Below are 15,995 nucleotides of genomic sequence, written 5' to 3'. Positions count from 1 at the left end.
TCTCTCTTGTTATCAGGCAAGTGTTTTGGAATCATCACTGTTTATCCTCAAGGAAACTGGAAAGCTCCAGACTACAAACAGGAAGTACTTTCTAACTTAGAGAGCTAGGTTGGTGTCTAAAGCTTACTGTGTTTAGTCTCTGAAAGAGACTGTTTTGCTTGGTACACCTTCCAGCCAGTCCTTCCCGGTTGAGGACATGCCACACAACTTCACCCTTTTTGGGGCTCCCAGATTTTCTCTCTGGTTCAAGGTGGAATGTGGCTTCCTCCAGTATTTTGAGATACATTGTTGATTCCAATTTGTCACTTCTGCTGTCTGGCACTGCTGTACCTGTCACCTGCCTTCTGGTCTTCACCTGCCCTGTTTCATTTGTCCTGCTTTTCCGGTCCCTCCTTGTGTCTCTCTCCCTTCCTGTCATCAGCAGGTTGTGTCTCTTCATGCCTGTCACAAACCTGAGGTTGGGAGGATGCACAGTCAGTGCACTGAGATAGCTGGAAGTATTTATTTGCCGCACAGGGAGGATAAGGTATTCAGTCCCCCACTGCCTTCCCAAGCCTGCTTTCTCAGATGGTTTTCCAGATGTCTAATCCCAGATTTCATAGCCCAGCCCAGCTCCTGTTTGATGGGATCTCTTCTCTGTTCATGCTAAATGCATGAGACAGCGTGCTGGAGCTAGGTCTTAATGTAAGCCACAGAAGAGCCCTGCTTGGTGCTTTGCTGCTGTGGAAATCTGCTGCACCCTCACCAGATCTGTTGCCCCCTTTTACTTGTGGCAGGTTCAGAACTGGGGCAAGCAATCTGGGGGATAAATGAGAAACTGCAGTATGTTCAGTAGGGTGAGGGAGGCAGGAGGTTCCTGCATAGTTTGAGAAGAAGCACAGGAAAAGGAAAGGTCTTTCCAAGCTCTGGATAGTAGCAAATCTGTACAGGGTGAGACTTTGCTAGGTTCCAGCCTCTCATTGTTACCCCAAACTATAAAGGAATTACATGGCACTGGCAGCTGTCTGCAGTCATGTGAGATTTTAGGGCTTCTCTTTTTTTATTATTTTGTCATTTATGAGTGTCCCTGAACTGGTGTCTGTAGGGATAAGCTGTTTCCCTGCACAAGAGGAATTCTCCTCAGCAGAGGGAATTTGTCCCTTTGCCTTTGACCAAAGCTGCATCCCCACCTTCCACTGCCCAGACCATACTGTCTTCTCCAGCCTGTTCAGATGTGGTTGCCTGCATCTCCATGGTTTGGACCTTACCTTATCAGGAAACACCTGGGGAGGAAAGGTGCTGTGTAGCTGTAAGATAATATTCTTTTATTACTGATAGATCTTTGATTTTGTAATTCAGTACAGTGAACAGTAAAAAAACCCAGTGCTATCCAAATGTAAAAAAAAAATGCTATCCAAATGTAGGTTTCACTGAAAGTCATTTAACTACATTAAGGAAACTCAGCCTTAATTAAAAAGAGAAATCCCTTTTAGCAGGTAGGGGAAGGAATATTGTTACTGATTAGAGCAAACTTTTCTTTTTTACGCAAACAGGGAAAAAAATCTTAAGGAAAAACAATATTATCAAGACAGTTTTCCAGTTTTATTTTGTTTTTTTTTTTACTGACTTGAATTTTAAATTTATTTCAGGCTCCCTCTGCAGTATCTAGAGTCCAGATATGATTGTTTAGGGGGCTAGTTCAAGAAAACCAAAACCTTAAACAAACTCATTATGTCCCTGTCCAAAAGGGAGCTACGGTGGGAAAAATAAATGATGAGAAATAAATTGCATCAAACATTGCAAGATGTGTCTTGATTTCAGATTTGGTTTTGTTACACACTGTAGAAAATACAAAAATCCAAACATTAGGAAAAAAGGTAACAGACACATGAAGGCTGGAGTTTTCTTACTTTGTACCAGCTTGAATTTACTTCTTCTCACTTTCCTAAGTCCTTTTTCTTTAGCTATGGATGAACTGGAGCCAGTGGGACTGCTCGAGTGTTCCAGCATATGTATTTTTCTCTTCCAGTTGAGGGTCTCAGTGGTTTTTGTGGTCCAGCTGTGACTCTTCTGGTTGTTTTTTTTTGCCTTTCTTAACAGTATTTTGAAAATGACAACCCTTTTCTCCTCTCGTGTCCTTGTGTAAACCACAGTTACCTTTCATCAAATGATCTGATCTCGGCAAATGTGAAATAAAAGATTTTATTTTAAAGGGGTATCATTTGCAGGTGTGGAAAAATACAAGCTGAGGTTGAAAAAGAGGAGCACAATGTCGAGGTTCAGGGACTTGTTTTGCAGAGGTGTTTAAGAACTACAACTCCAGCTGATGCCTTCCAAAGCTGCAGATTCTTAGAAATCTGAAAGAACTGGGTTGGTACTTTTTTTTGTAAGAGGAATATGCAGGTGCATGAACATTTCTAACTGACATGAGACATACTCTGTTATTCCTGCCTGCACTGAAGGTCCCAGTTGCTTCAAGGGGCCGGCCCCGAGAGGGAGGCACTGCATCTCTGGAAGGAGGAAGGGTGTTAGACCATAACCCTCTGAGAGCAGAGATGTTGGCAGGAGGCATCTCACCTCGGGGAAGTGATCTTCATGGGTTACTAGTTTTATCAGCAGTACATCCTTTTATACAGAGACAAGGAAGAGAGGAGAGAAATTCCATCCGGCTCCTCTGATTCACTGGAGTAAAGATGTGGAATTCATTAGGAAAAAAATTTTTACAGCACAGCTTTAGTCAGAGGTTCTTCTCTTTTAACATCCTGCTTTTTTATGATGGATTGTTTGAAAGACAAAGCAAGCACTGGGGGCTGCTTGGTGTTTTTGTTTTTATTTTTTCATTAAAGTTTAATTGTGTGACTTGTTATGTGATGTAACTTCTGGAAATGCCTGTTGTAGTTGCCTGCAAAATGATTTTTTTTTTGGTTATGTTTAAAGCTTAGGTGCAGGAGCATTAAACCTCAAAGAGGTATTCAGACGTGCATATATAGAGAAAACATATATATATATATATATATGGGATAGGTTTTGATTAATGGGAGAAAAGAACTGAAACTGCTGTGAGAGAAGAATCTCCTTTATTTGAAAGCTCTTCTGCTACATCACTAGGACAGAGACTAAGAGACTTAAAATTAGTGTAACTATAATTTATATCCACCTTAAGGACACTCTTTGCCTCCTGATCAGTAATGGAGCCTTAAATATAAATGGATCCTCATCTTGCAAACACTCAAATACTGTCTTGACTCACATGAGGTGTCGGAAGGGTTTCTATAAGGAAAATCGAGCATTTGCATAAGTACTCCCAGTGTCAAACAACAGAGAACTTGTATTGCATAAACAACAACAATCACATTAAAATCATACTGCTTTAATAGTTTAGAAAAAAAATACAACAAAAACATTGAACCTGTAATAGATGTTGCTACCTGTATTGGTATCGATTTCATCATTTGCATTGCCTTAATCTTGGGTGGGTGAAGATTAAGAATCTCTGTGCAGAGGTACGTGTGCGCAATAAGTGGGTAACATCTTAAGCAGCTTTCCTTTGCCTGGAGATCATGATTTGAGGGCAGAATGTTTCCTCCATAAAACCTAGGCTTTGGAAAACCAAGGAGGATCTTTATAAATAAAAATCTCCATATAAATTAAAACATCCATTAAACAATGAACTGGGGAGAAAGTGCTTACTTTAAGCAAGTTTTCCGAACTTAATGTGTGTTGTAAACATGACAGCAAAGAGACCTTCAAGTGCACACGTGAAACTGACTTTTTTCCCACTGTCCAACACATCAATTCCCAAACATCCAACACAGCAGTTTCCTGCTGGTGCAGGAAATCCAGAGCATAAGTGCTGAAAAAAGGGAATAGGTAGAAGATGTGTTTGTATTACATAATCTAAAGCCTTTATGTATAAAACATTGATACCTGTTTAACCTGAGATGTGGTAGTTGAACTGATAGCCTGCATGGAAACAATTATTTTGGCTCAGTTCAAATTAATTAGTAACAAATTCATACAAAAGCCAAATAAAAATGAGAGGTAGAACTGCATTAAACCAGGACAAGTTTGTATGTAAAAATACATTTTTAAAAAAATCCATGTCTTTGAAGTACTGTTAATCAACTACAAAACCCAGAATATATGGAAATTTACACTGTAGAGCCTTTGTGGATTGAGTTTAACATATTTAGCAATGGTCAGCTTCAGTGGAGGTTCCTTTGAAAGAGAGCTGAGCTTCATCAAGTTGAAAAGCAGTTCACTCAGAATTGGGAAAAGGAATCTCACCTAAAAGTTTCTCAGCAAATTATGGGGCTGAATTGCTTTTACCTAGAAAAAAAGTAGGGATTTCTTGCTTCCCATTGGGTTTCTGCTCACCAGTGAGGACTGGTTTTCACAAGAATTATGTGATGAGCATGTCCCAGGATGTGCTTCTGCACCAAGGATGTATGGTTGCTTCCTGCTGCAGGTAGGTGCAGGTTTCTGAAAAGACACACCATTTTTTTTCTCTAGTTATCAACCCTGGAAAGTGTCTCTTATTTTGATTTTTATCTGGGATTTTTTTTGACATTGTTACTGTACATGATTTTTACATTTGTATTGTCTGTAAAGAGTTTGTTTTGGACTGTAAATGACTGTCTGGCTTGTACACCAGAGCAGGTAGGTCTAGAACTGGACTCCGGGCAGTTTTTTCTACAGGGCATCTGAACTAGTGGGTGTGTGTTTGTAGGGGTGGTAGACCCAGACTGTCTTGCTATTTCAGGATGCAGACAAAATGTTTCTGTTCTTGCTTGACGATCTTTCTAGTGAGTTTTTCTCTGAAGCACATAGTAACCTAAGCACCGTCCTGGACTGATCCCCTGCTGAGCAGCTTCTATCTTGTAGGGTGTCATCTTCAAACAAATAAATAAAAATTTTAAAAAAGGCAATTCAAAAGGATCACAAAACAAAACACCAGTCTTTAAGTGGAAATAGCAGTCTCCCCTTAGCCTAAGTTTTTTTAGCAAAGAAGGGGATAACCTAGTGGTTAGAGCACAGACAGAAATCTTATCTTCTCCTCTCTCTGACTAAATTGCTCTTTGAGTTTGGTCAGGTTACTTTAACTCCTTGTTTTCCCTTGTGGCATGTCATGCATTACGGCTGGAAGTTTGACTGTTTGGGCAGCAAATATATCTGCATACAGGGTGAATTTACGTCAGAAGTCTGAGGATGTCTCTGAGTTCCCCTGCACTTGCTCATTTTTTTCAGTGAAATAACTCTGGCTTTTCAAACTAGCAAAAGCAATTAGTTCACTCCAGGGACCAATAGGTGGAAACATGTCATTTTAAAAAATGGATTTGGTTGTGGAGATCTCTGAGGCTTTATATTAGGTTGGAATATTTCTGCTGCAAGTGATGTCTGTAGACATGGGGTGTGCTGAGAAAATCAGAGCTTGTTCAGCCCCGTGATTGTCGTGCGGTTGGTCTGACAGTGTAATAATGGTCTTAAAGTGCTGCACATCACTTGAGCAGGGGCATAGTATGAAATGGACCAATAATGCATAATTGTAACAGGTAACCAGAATACTGCGTGTGCGCTTCTAAAATTGGCTGGGTTAATAAAATGTGCTGATTGCTCCCTGAGGATATCAAGGGACTGGATGGTATTACTAAGGGTCACCAGTTCATATCTGGGGTAAGTTAGTAGTGACTGCAACAGCCGTGTTCTGTCCCTGGCATGCTTTTCCTGGAGTTTCTTGTGGGCAGGTATTGGTGTCAGTACAAGGCCTACTTTGTTGGCAGCTGGATTAAAAAAGGAGGTTGGCTGTACGTGATGCTGGCACGGGCCTTCAGAGGCTGCAGTGCTTCCCCAGCTCTTCTTGGGATTTCAGTCCCCTTCCCTGTTTTAAGTTTAAAGTACAAAGCTGCTCACCCATGTCCTCTGGTTTCACAGTCCTTCTGTCACACATCTTGCAGATGTGTCACCTTATTTACATATTGGAAGCAACAATTAATTTGAATATTGTGTTGTATTTTTTAAACAAACTGGTTGATTTTGAAGTTTCCGAGAGAGAGGAAAGGTGGAAATATTTGGCTATTGTTTTTGCTGGCCACTGGTTATGGGGATTCAGGCTGCCAGTCCAGGACAGAGAGCATTTTCTACCTTGGAAGGCAGAGTATCACCAGTATACCTGCCATACCATTTTTGTAAAGGAAAGGCAAGAGTCTCAAGCTGTAAGATAATATGAGCTCACCACCTACACCTCTGGGTGAGCAGAGGCTTCTTGGCTTTCTAGCTCATGCCTCAGGGCTGAGTGCTGTTCCACAGGGGTCTCGTGAGGGTGTTGGTACACTCATGTGTAGAAAATCGGTGGTTTCTGGCTGTGCTCTCTGCAACGCCCTGCCTCTCCAGGACCCATGAAAAACTGAACAACATGACTTGCTGATCAGGAGGGCAGCTTCTGGTCAGGCACTTGTATTTTTGCTGCCTTAGCTGCTGTTATAAATTCCTCACTCTGGCCTTTCACTTCTTATATTTTTCCCTTGGCCAAATCAAAGACGGTTTTGTTACCTCCGGCTCCCTGCGGACGCGGCAGCTTCAGGCAATGAAATATGCTCCAGCCTTTAGAGGGAGGACAGGGGACCCGCTGCTGGGAATCTGAGGTGGAAAAAGGTTCCAGGAACAGACCTGAGGCTTTTGCCTTCGTTTCAGCCCTGGCTGCATCTGTGTGCATGTGCAAAAACAACAAACTTGCTAGTTGTGTGCCGGGAGAATAGATGAAGGTGCTTGAAAGGGCTGTGGGATTTATAATGTGGAATGAAAAACACACAGCAGCATGTGGAGGCTGGCACTGAGATGTGGTTGCTCCTCTTTGCCACTACACCTGGGGAGGTAAGGCCAGTACAGCTCCTACATTAATATATACTGCAGTAAAATGGGTGAATTGCAGAGCAGTTGTAATATTGGTGCCTAAAAGGACTAAAGAGAGGTAGGTGGGATTGCCTGAAGTTCCCCTTGGGCTAGTAGATGTGTAGGAGCACAGTCCTAGTGACTGGACATGGATATTTAAGCTAGGAGTGAGAATGGGCTTAAGGCTCCTAGAAGTATTTTCCCCTTGTTTTTCCAGTGATGCTGAAAAAAATTTGGATTCCAGATCCCTGTTTTCAAACTCCTCAGTAGATCAAATGTACCCATAGGGCTAATAATGAGCCCCAGTGACAGTCCCTGCTGCACAGGAGGGAGAGGAGATGAATGTTTTGCTGGAGTCTGAAGCTCTGGAGTTTTCTTCTGTGGAAGCTGATGTTCAGTGTTTGGAAACAGGGAGTACTGAGCCTTCCCTGATCTCTTGTATGTAACTGTGTTGCTGCTCGTGAACCAAGGAGCCCAAAAGTGCTTCTTTGGTCTTTGCTGTCAATGGCAGGAGCCCTGAAAAGCTGCAGTGCAGAACGGCAGGCTCTAGGCGTTGTGCAGTTCCTGAGGGAAGGCCTCTTCTTCCCCCATGAATGGCTGCCCTCACTCTTGGGTGATGTTTTGGAGGAGAGAAGTGTGAAACCTAGCCTGACTGCGAGGCAGTGCCAAAGATAAGGGACTTACTGTGAAGGGTAGAAATAACTCCTCAGATCCTGCAATGTGACCATCATATCCCCCCCAGGGTCTAGTTAAGGGCCATAGGGTTTGTTTCAGAGCTGAGAATTTGAGGGATGCTCAGGAGGTTCCCTGAGGCTTCTGGGTCAGGGCCCTTCGCACTCAGTAGGAACTTCCCTTTTTCCCACATGTAAGTCTTCAAGAGCAGCTTCAGCAGCTGCTGTTTGAGGTAGGAGGGAAGGGCAGGAGTTTCTCCTGGAGGGGCTGCCCCTGTCAGCAGCCTTGGGCAGGTGGAGGGAGCAGTCAGGCCAGCGAGGAGGTGAACACACACAGCAATGATGCTGGAAGCCAAGGCTAGTCCTGCTGATGTGGCCCTTTCTCCTGCAGCAGATCATAAAATATGGCTCAAATTTTCATTACGGCCTCTATTGATTATCTTTTGGGACAGATGAATTATAGGGAACATTAAATTAAAAAAAAAGGGAAATATTTGAATGAGTTTGGGAGGTCGATGCCAGAAAGGCTGACGCACCAAGCCTTACTGGCACTTGCCTGCTTTGTGGGCTGCTGGGCCCTTCCTGTGGTCACCCTCTGGGGAGCATCTGTCCAGGGAGCTCCCCTTGTCTCTGTCAGCTGCCCTTGGGGACCTGCAGCCTCTGCAATGGCCATGGGCTACACATAGGGACAGCCTGGAGGCAGAGGTGGTGGCTGGAGCACCTGGTTGCTATTCCCAAGTCCTGCCTGATGTCACATGTTCTGCCTTTGCTGGAAGGTGGCCCTGCAGACCTTCCAGTTAAACATTACTGGATGGGTGTCTGGCTGGCATCTACCTCGGGATTCTCTAACAAAAGAGGAAAACCAGGGGCTGTGAATGGGAAAAGGCCAGGTCATTGCATTTAGAGACAAATCTGGATCTGGTGTAAATATATGTATGGAAGCCAACAGTGAATCATAAAGGTAGTGATGGGCTTCCAAAGGTTTCCTTCCTTCCCTGCACCAAGAGAAGCATTGCTGCCCTCATCTCTCCTACGTTGAGGGGTCTCTACTCTCCAGGGTTCACAGAGTGCAGGATCTGATTCCTGGTGTGGTTTGTGGTCAGAGACTTTTTACTCCAAGTAAGAGAAGTGCCAGGATTTAATCCTCCCACTGTTAGTGTGGCTGACTGAAGTCAAACCAGAGGAAATAAAATCTGGGTTTTTGCTGACTCTGGCCAGCTCTGATTTGAGGATGATCCTGGAACTTTTTTCCTGTGGACGCTCTGTGCCTGTTCAGCTTTCCCAGGCTGTACTGCGTGCCACATGATGCTCTTCTGCAGGAGGTGGCCAGGTAAGGCTTTATCCTCTGCTCATTTCTCTGTATTCCACCAGAATGAGTGAAATCCTGTAACCTGAAATGTCATCAGCATGCTTTTAACAGCCGAAAGCAGGGATAATGGATGTTACCTCTTTCCAAAGAGCTGCAGTTTAGAGCACTCTTCATTTTGCCGGTGGTAGCAGGAGTGTCCTGGAACAGACACAGGAGCTGGGTGGCTTTGAAATTCCTTCTTTGCTCTTTGTTCCGGGGTTATTTTATGCCAGTCAGGCCAGCAGCCAGTGCTTCTGAGGAATTCTCTGTTTTCTTTTCTAAGATTGAGAAGAATGCAGCCAGGGTCCCTGTCCAGCCACCCGCCTTCACGTGCCAGCCCACAAGAGAAACATTTTCCCCCAAATACTGGCCTGCATCCCGACATAAGGCCCTGCACTGCACAGCCCTCACGCACTGCTGCTGCAGTGACCCAGGGGGATATCCCTTCTCCCTTCCCCAATACCCCTGCCTGCCACCACCACCACCATCCCTTCTGTGGGTCGCAACAGACACCCAAGGCATGTGCTCTGTGTTTGAGACATTTGCATGTGTCATGGTGGGGCCTTTTATCCACACCTGTGGGCAGATTCCCATTTGTCTGGTCACAGGGCCACTTGGCTGGGAGTGTTGCCAACCTACACATCTGTGTGTGCTGCAGGGACAGAGCCCTCCCTGCCTGTGCTGTTGCCTGCACGGCCAACCTGGAGCAGCACAAGCTCTCCAGGTGCGTGCAAAACACCTTGTACATTTGCTGGGGTATTTGTGTGACCTTTCAAATAAACCCAGCATTTCTGCAGTGTGAGCATTCACCCTTACATGTGGGAGATTTAGGTGCTGGTGGACGGAGCCACCTTTCTGAGTGCTTAATGCACACTTGCAGGTACGTGTTTCACTTCCTTGCAGATCTCTGCTGATTTCACAAGCCATCCACAAAGCTTTGGCTTCACCTGGGCAAATGCAAAAGGTGGTGGTTTCCATGGCTCCACGGCCTTGCGCGAGCGACACACCCTTTTTGTGTAAGCTGGCTCCCTGGAGTCGATTGTTTTTTGGCAAACAGCTTCATAAACTCCTCCAACAATTAAACTGAAAAGAAAAAAAAAAAAAAGCCAACAAAAAAAACCAAAGACAACAAAACCCATGCATTATGAAGTGAGACAGCAAACAGGTTGGAGCAACTTGCCGAGCCAGCACCGTCCCCACCAGCTCTGGAGCCCCAAGCCCCTGGTGCCAGGCAGGGAGGAGAGGAGCCCCAACTGCACTTGCTGGACTTCGTTTTGGGAGGTGCCTGGGCTGCTCCAACCCACCAAGCTGCAGTGAGCTAACAAACATGAAGGAAAAGGTCATGTTATTCACTTTTATTTTTTCAAAGCTGCAAACATCCCTCTCTCTGGGAGGGGAGGCTGCACAGATGCCAGCTCTGATTAATTTAAATATTTACCAATCCCATTTTTTTTAATTGTGTATGTTTGCGCTCTGTTTGTGTCCCATAAAATACCTGGTGTTTTGGGCGTACCCCGTTCGCAGGGTGCATGAGATCACACTGAAAAAATGCAGTGAAAAACATTTTCATGCCACGACACATCAAAAAGGATTTTGAATTATGATGAAGATTTTTTCCCCCTTTTTTATCTCTGAAGTTTGGGTGAAAGGGTTTTCTTTTTCTATTTCTTTTTTTAGTTCTTTTATTTAACTAGGAAGAATTGCCATGGAAATCCTTTAAAAGTTCCTTTAGCCTCATCTCACCATGTCAGATAAGGAAGGCAGCAGTTTGTGCTGGTCAAAGTACCCATTAGTGTGTATTTCTCTGCTATTGTCTCCATGGTGGTTTGTTCCAGTGGGCAGGCAGTGAACAGAGAAGTCTGGAGTCTGAAAGGCAGTGCCAGCTCTGAGCTCCGGGGTGAGCCACAGCAGCTCCACTCCTTCCCTGCCTGTCACTCCTCTGTCTGTCAGACTTGCTCTGAGGCAAGTGTTGTCTTCTGCTGTCTGCCCATCCCTCGCACGAGGGTCTCATCTTGTTTGGAGCTGCTGGGTTGCTGCTGGAAGACTTGCATTCCTCTGGGAGGGAAGTTTTGTTTGTGGGTTCAAGCAATGAAGCAGTACTGACATTCACCCCACCTCCTTTTAATTGTTTTCCATGCCCATTGGGTCATAGTCTGATTTCAGCTACAGCTGGGAAAGTACAGAGCTGTTCCTTGGAAAAATGGAGCATCTCCAAACTGAGAGCAGTGCCACTGGGATCAGGATCCAGCCACCTCCTCTCTCTGCTGTGTGGCTTGCAAGCCAGGCAGTTTGGCCCAAAGCACAAGTCTTTTGCAGGGGCTTTTTGTTTTACTGTGCCTGTGAAGGACCCCAGCTCGAACCTCCCCACTGTGAACAGCAGGTCTTGAAGCTCTGTGTTGGGAGAGGCTTAGGGGGACAAGGAGACAGAGATGGCAACACTTCTGTTAGTGGGGCTCAGGGACAGCTGGATGCTGGCACACAAGGCAGGTGGCAGTGCTGGATGCCAGGGGCATGACTGTCCTTAGGGCAGGGTAGGATGCACCTACTTGTGTGTCTGCTGGAGTAGGGACTTGCACTGCTAGAACTGGAATCCTCGGTTCCTCCTCTGCTGTGAGGAATGGAAAAGAGAAGGGAAAAAATCAGGATGGTTGTGCAGGGAGGACAGCAGTTGTCTCATCTGAGCCATTAGCCAGAATTTGAAATTGGACCTGCTACTTTTGAGGAATGTAGGGCAGTGGAGGAGAGATGTTGTGTGAATGTGCATGTGGCTCTTGCTTCAGTGTCCTAGGAAAGTGCCAGAGCGTAGGTTGGCACGGAGTAGTAATTACCCCACAGCTTCAGCTCCACCACTGCACTCTTTGATCACTTATTACTTTTCTATTCCTTCTGCTTCTTGCTGTAATTGTTACAAAATCTCTCTGCTTTGGGAGGGGTCCAGGACTCCAGGGCCCAATTGCATCTGCCCTGATTCAGAAAGTGGGTCATGCTGCTTGGTCTGGGAAGAAGATACTCATCTTGCTTAGCATGATATTTATTAGGAGATAGGGAAGGGAATGCAACCGCGCTGTTGCCTAGAAAATTGCTCTGGGGGGATAACGAAGGACTTGTGAGGGCAGAGCACAGAAAGTTCTTGCACACCCAGTGCTGAAGCTGTGCCACATTCCCTGTGTTGCCTGCTTCCCTTGCAGCAGGACGTGGAGCGGATAGGTGGCAGGGCAAGAGTGGACCTGGGGGTAAGGGAAGGGATTTGTAGCTATTCACTCAGCAGCTCCTAGGCAGTGATGGACTCTTTGCCTTACATGAAGTAGAGGCTGGTGGGAGTGGAAGGGAGGGGAAGACCAGGTCTGGTTTGTTCATGAAGTCGTGCTGTTCTTACAAGAGTAAGTGGAGACCTAATCTGGTTGGATTTTTTTTGCTGGACAAGTGACTAGCTCTGGTCCTGCCCCAACTCCAAATACCTGGCAAGCCTGGGTACCCAGTATGCTGTATGACACAGTGTCCTGAAAGGCACGAGCTCCCCTGAAAACCTGGATCCAGGGCCTAGAGTAATTTACTCTGCACTGTATCTATCTCATTAAACAACAGAGAGGGGGAAACTCAGCAGAAGCAGCAGATGATGATACATCCAGTGTTGCTCCAGCAGGGTCTCACAGCAGGGACTCTGCCACAGACCGCCCTGCTCGTGGGGGGTAGAAAGGTGCAGCTGATCCTGCCAGTCTGGCTGGGCCTGTGCTGCTGCTTGCTGTGAAATCACCCTCAGGATTATCCAAAGGAAGAACTGGCAACTCCAGTAACTTGGAGGGCTGGATCCTCAACTCGTTTAAATTGGCATGACTTCACTGAAGCCACTGAAACTGTGCTGATTTTACACCAGGTGAGGATCTGGTCCAGAATCTTCTGAAAGAAGATAAAGAGGACACGATAGAGCCCACTTAAAAGCGTGGGGACTCTCACCTGTTCTGAGTGCAGAGTGGGTGAGCAGGTCATTTCCTTACATCTTGGACAGCTTTGAAGGGCTCTGAGTTCTGGTGGCTATGAAGAATGCCACCACACAGCTCCCTCGGGAGGGTGAGAGACCCACGCCTTTGCGTTTTGAAATGCATGTTGGCAGGGGTTGGTGAGGGCACCTAGTGTTACCCTGTCAGCGTTGCCTGCTCATGGCTTTTTAGTGGCTGTGTGATGATAGGGGTCGGAGATGCATTGAAGACCCTCACCTTTTGATTTTGTGTGTCGTGAACCCTGCCAAGCTTGTTCTCATGGGTGCTCTAGGCCTGGCCCCTCTTTCCCCATACGTTCACCACCGCTGGTGTCCCTTGCGGCGTGTGATGCGGTTGGCTGAGGCAGACAGGCGGCTGTGGCTTTAGCCTTGCCCTGCTGCCACTGAAGGTTTTAATTTCTCTGAGCCTGTGAGACAGTGGGAGGAGAGTATCCACCTCAAGGAAGGAGAGCTAGTGTCATGTCCTAGATGACTGCTCCATTGGGCAGCATTGAGCACTTACCTCCAGAAATTGTTCATTCCAGGCATGGCATGCCAATTTTGTTTTCACAGCTCTTAGGTGGGGGTATCATGGGATGTATGTAAGAAGGTACATTGTCCTGTGTTTGTAGAGGAGGTTGTTTGTTGTAGCACCAGGCTCTTGGGACCTGCAGGGATGCACAGAATTCCCTCCAGCCCCCGGCACACACTCACATCCGGGGTGGATCTGGACACGATTTTAGCAACTCCCAGTGCAGCAGCTCAGGGCCGGAAGTGAAAAAGGAATAAAATATCCAGCTGAAACTCTTGTAGGATGTAATTACCTGAGCTGGAAGTCATCCAGGACAGCAGGTATCATGCATCATCTGCTGGTGGTATCAGAAGCACCAGCATTTGCGGGAGAGGTGGTCAGGACCGAGGGGTGATCTTGTTGGTTACGGGAGACAGGACTGCTCCCTCACAGCTGCCTCTGTGGGCATCCAGTGAAACAGCTTTTGTTTCCATGGTTGTTCTGTGCATGTACCATGGTGCCTGTAAAATGCTCTTGGGAAACTACAGCCCATGGATGGATGGTCCTGTCCTGACACTCATTCAAATACTCCTACTTTTCCATTTAAAAGAAAAGAGGAAAGAATCTTAAACAAAACCAAAACAAAACAAAAAAAAAGGAAAAAAAATCAAAGGAAATTGACTTCCCAAAAATTACACTAAGCTAAAATTTGAGGCCTGGCACAAATCCATCCCAGCCAGGAAACTCAGAATTAACCAGTGCACTCCTATGGCTGCTGGGAGGGGCTGCGCTCTGGCAGGTCAAGCCAAAGCCTTAGAAATTGGGGACTTGGGGACGAAAGTCCTCACTATGCCTCTGAAGCACAGCAGAGGGTGTTTTTTTGCACCTCCATGCAACAAAAAAAAACAGGATTAGATGCAGGGGCAGCTTTATGCTTTGGAGAGGGGGCAAACGCTAGGCTCCTGGTACTCAGATCTGACAGCTGATACTGGCACCTGACCAGGGCAGGTTGCACCAGGACATCTTGGTGGAGCAGGTACAGTGATAGAGCAGGTACCTGCAGGCTGCTGCTGAGGAAGCTCAAGAATTTACACCCTAGCCCAGGTTGCAAGTGAGGACAGAGTTGACTTTTCTTCATTCCCACTTGCAGATGATGCAGCACAGCATAAATCATCGTGATTGACAGCCCCAGGTCAGCTCAGGGTAGAGGGGAAGGGAGGGAGCGCAGGTCAGGCTGGGGGGGCAGAGCTGGGGCTGCACCAGGAGCTGGCCCCGAGCAGGTCACAGGAAGAGGCTGCCAGCAGAGCCGTGGCTGGTGCTGCGGGTCAGAGGTGGCCTGAGCTGGCAGAGCGGGATGGAGGGAGGCTTGCAAAACACCTGCTGCATGCTCCTCCTCGCCTGGGGCTGATGCTGTTGGTGCTGTGTGTTTGCAAGGACTCGCTTCACTCGTCAGTTCAGAAAAAGAAAGGAGCAGGCTCCAAGACCTGCTGTTGCGAAGAGGCCGGCATGGCACTGGGAGCAGTATGCTTCTGCTGTCCCCAGCTGTGGTGGGCTGCCAACCTGCTTGTGCTGTGAAATTTCACAGCTTTGGGGTATTGCAGACAGAGGACTTTGTGTCAGAGCTTTGATACTATCTCATTTCAGAGGCTGGGGGAGGTCGGGATGTGTTAAGGCTGAAAATATTTACAGGTTTTGAAGTTGAAACGCAAACAGGAAAAGCCCTTTAAAAAGTGAGTGTAGTGGATATTCAAAACAGGGATTGCCATGGAAACGCCACAATATTTGCTTAAATTGACACAAAGGTTGCTGGTTGCAGGGTTCTGACTTCTTTGGCTCCATTTTCTTTGGCCCGGCACCTATCGCAAATTGATCTCAACAACCTTCTTTTGTTTTGCTTCTTTTATTTTTGTCTGATGGAAATTTAAAAAAGCCACCACTAACAAAACCCTTCAGTTTACAAATCCCACCTCACAGGAGAGTCTGAAGCTTCTGGGCTTCTGTCAAATGTTGGAGCTAGGACGTTTTTAAATTTTGTAAGTAAGGTAAAAGTTCTTGTTCTTTTAATCTGTGTATTTATCCTTTTCCTCCCATGCAGGAAATGGAAGGGAATTGTCTTAACTGTCTAGGGAGACCAAGGAAAAGGCTGAAACCTGTCGCAAAGGTGGCAGTGTGCATCTAAGGAGCATGGGAAGGGAAGTGGGACATTTGCTGTCCAGCTCTTGGGCCGAAATTTGGAGATTGGGTTTTGGTTCCCAATTTTGCCTCAGCTTTGGCAAGTGACCTTTGACAAGTGACTTACTTACTGTGTGCCTTACTAAACTGGAAATAATAATTCTTCCTTTGTTTTGTCTGCTTATATTTGTAATGTCTTTGGGGCTGAGGAATTAGATTTACTGGGGGTTGTACAGGACTGAAGAGCTCTGTTTTACTGGTAGTTGTAAGATGAACACCACTGAATGACAGCCCCAGAAAGGAGGGATGGCATCATGATCTCTCGTATGCAGAAATGCTCAGCTGGCTGTGGGGGCAGCTCTTTGCAATAAGTGGCGTAGTACATGAGGATGCTTCTGCAACCAATAGACCTGCATTTTTTTCTGGGGAAAGTTGGAGTGCATGACCCAC

At 46.2% G+C, this 15,995-nt stretch overlaps 1 protein-coding gene across 3 annotated transcripts in view; it reads left to right on the top strand.

Moving 5' to 3' along the window:
* Window positions 1–15,995, top strand: part of CASZ1 (castor zinc finger 1) — a 198,130-nt gene that overhangs the window by 18,772 nt on the left and 163,363 nt on the right. The window lies entirely within an intron of this gene.

Source organism: Apus apus, chromosome 20 (assembly GCF_020740795.1).
Source record: "Apus apus isolate bApuApu2 chromosome 20, bApuApu2.pri.cur, whole genome shotgun sequence".
NCBI lineage: Eukaryota > Metazoa > Chordata > Aves > Apodiformes > Apodidae > Apus > Apus apus.
This window is presented reverse-complemented; position numbering and strand designations above follow the sequence as displayed.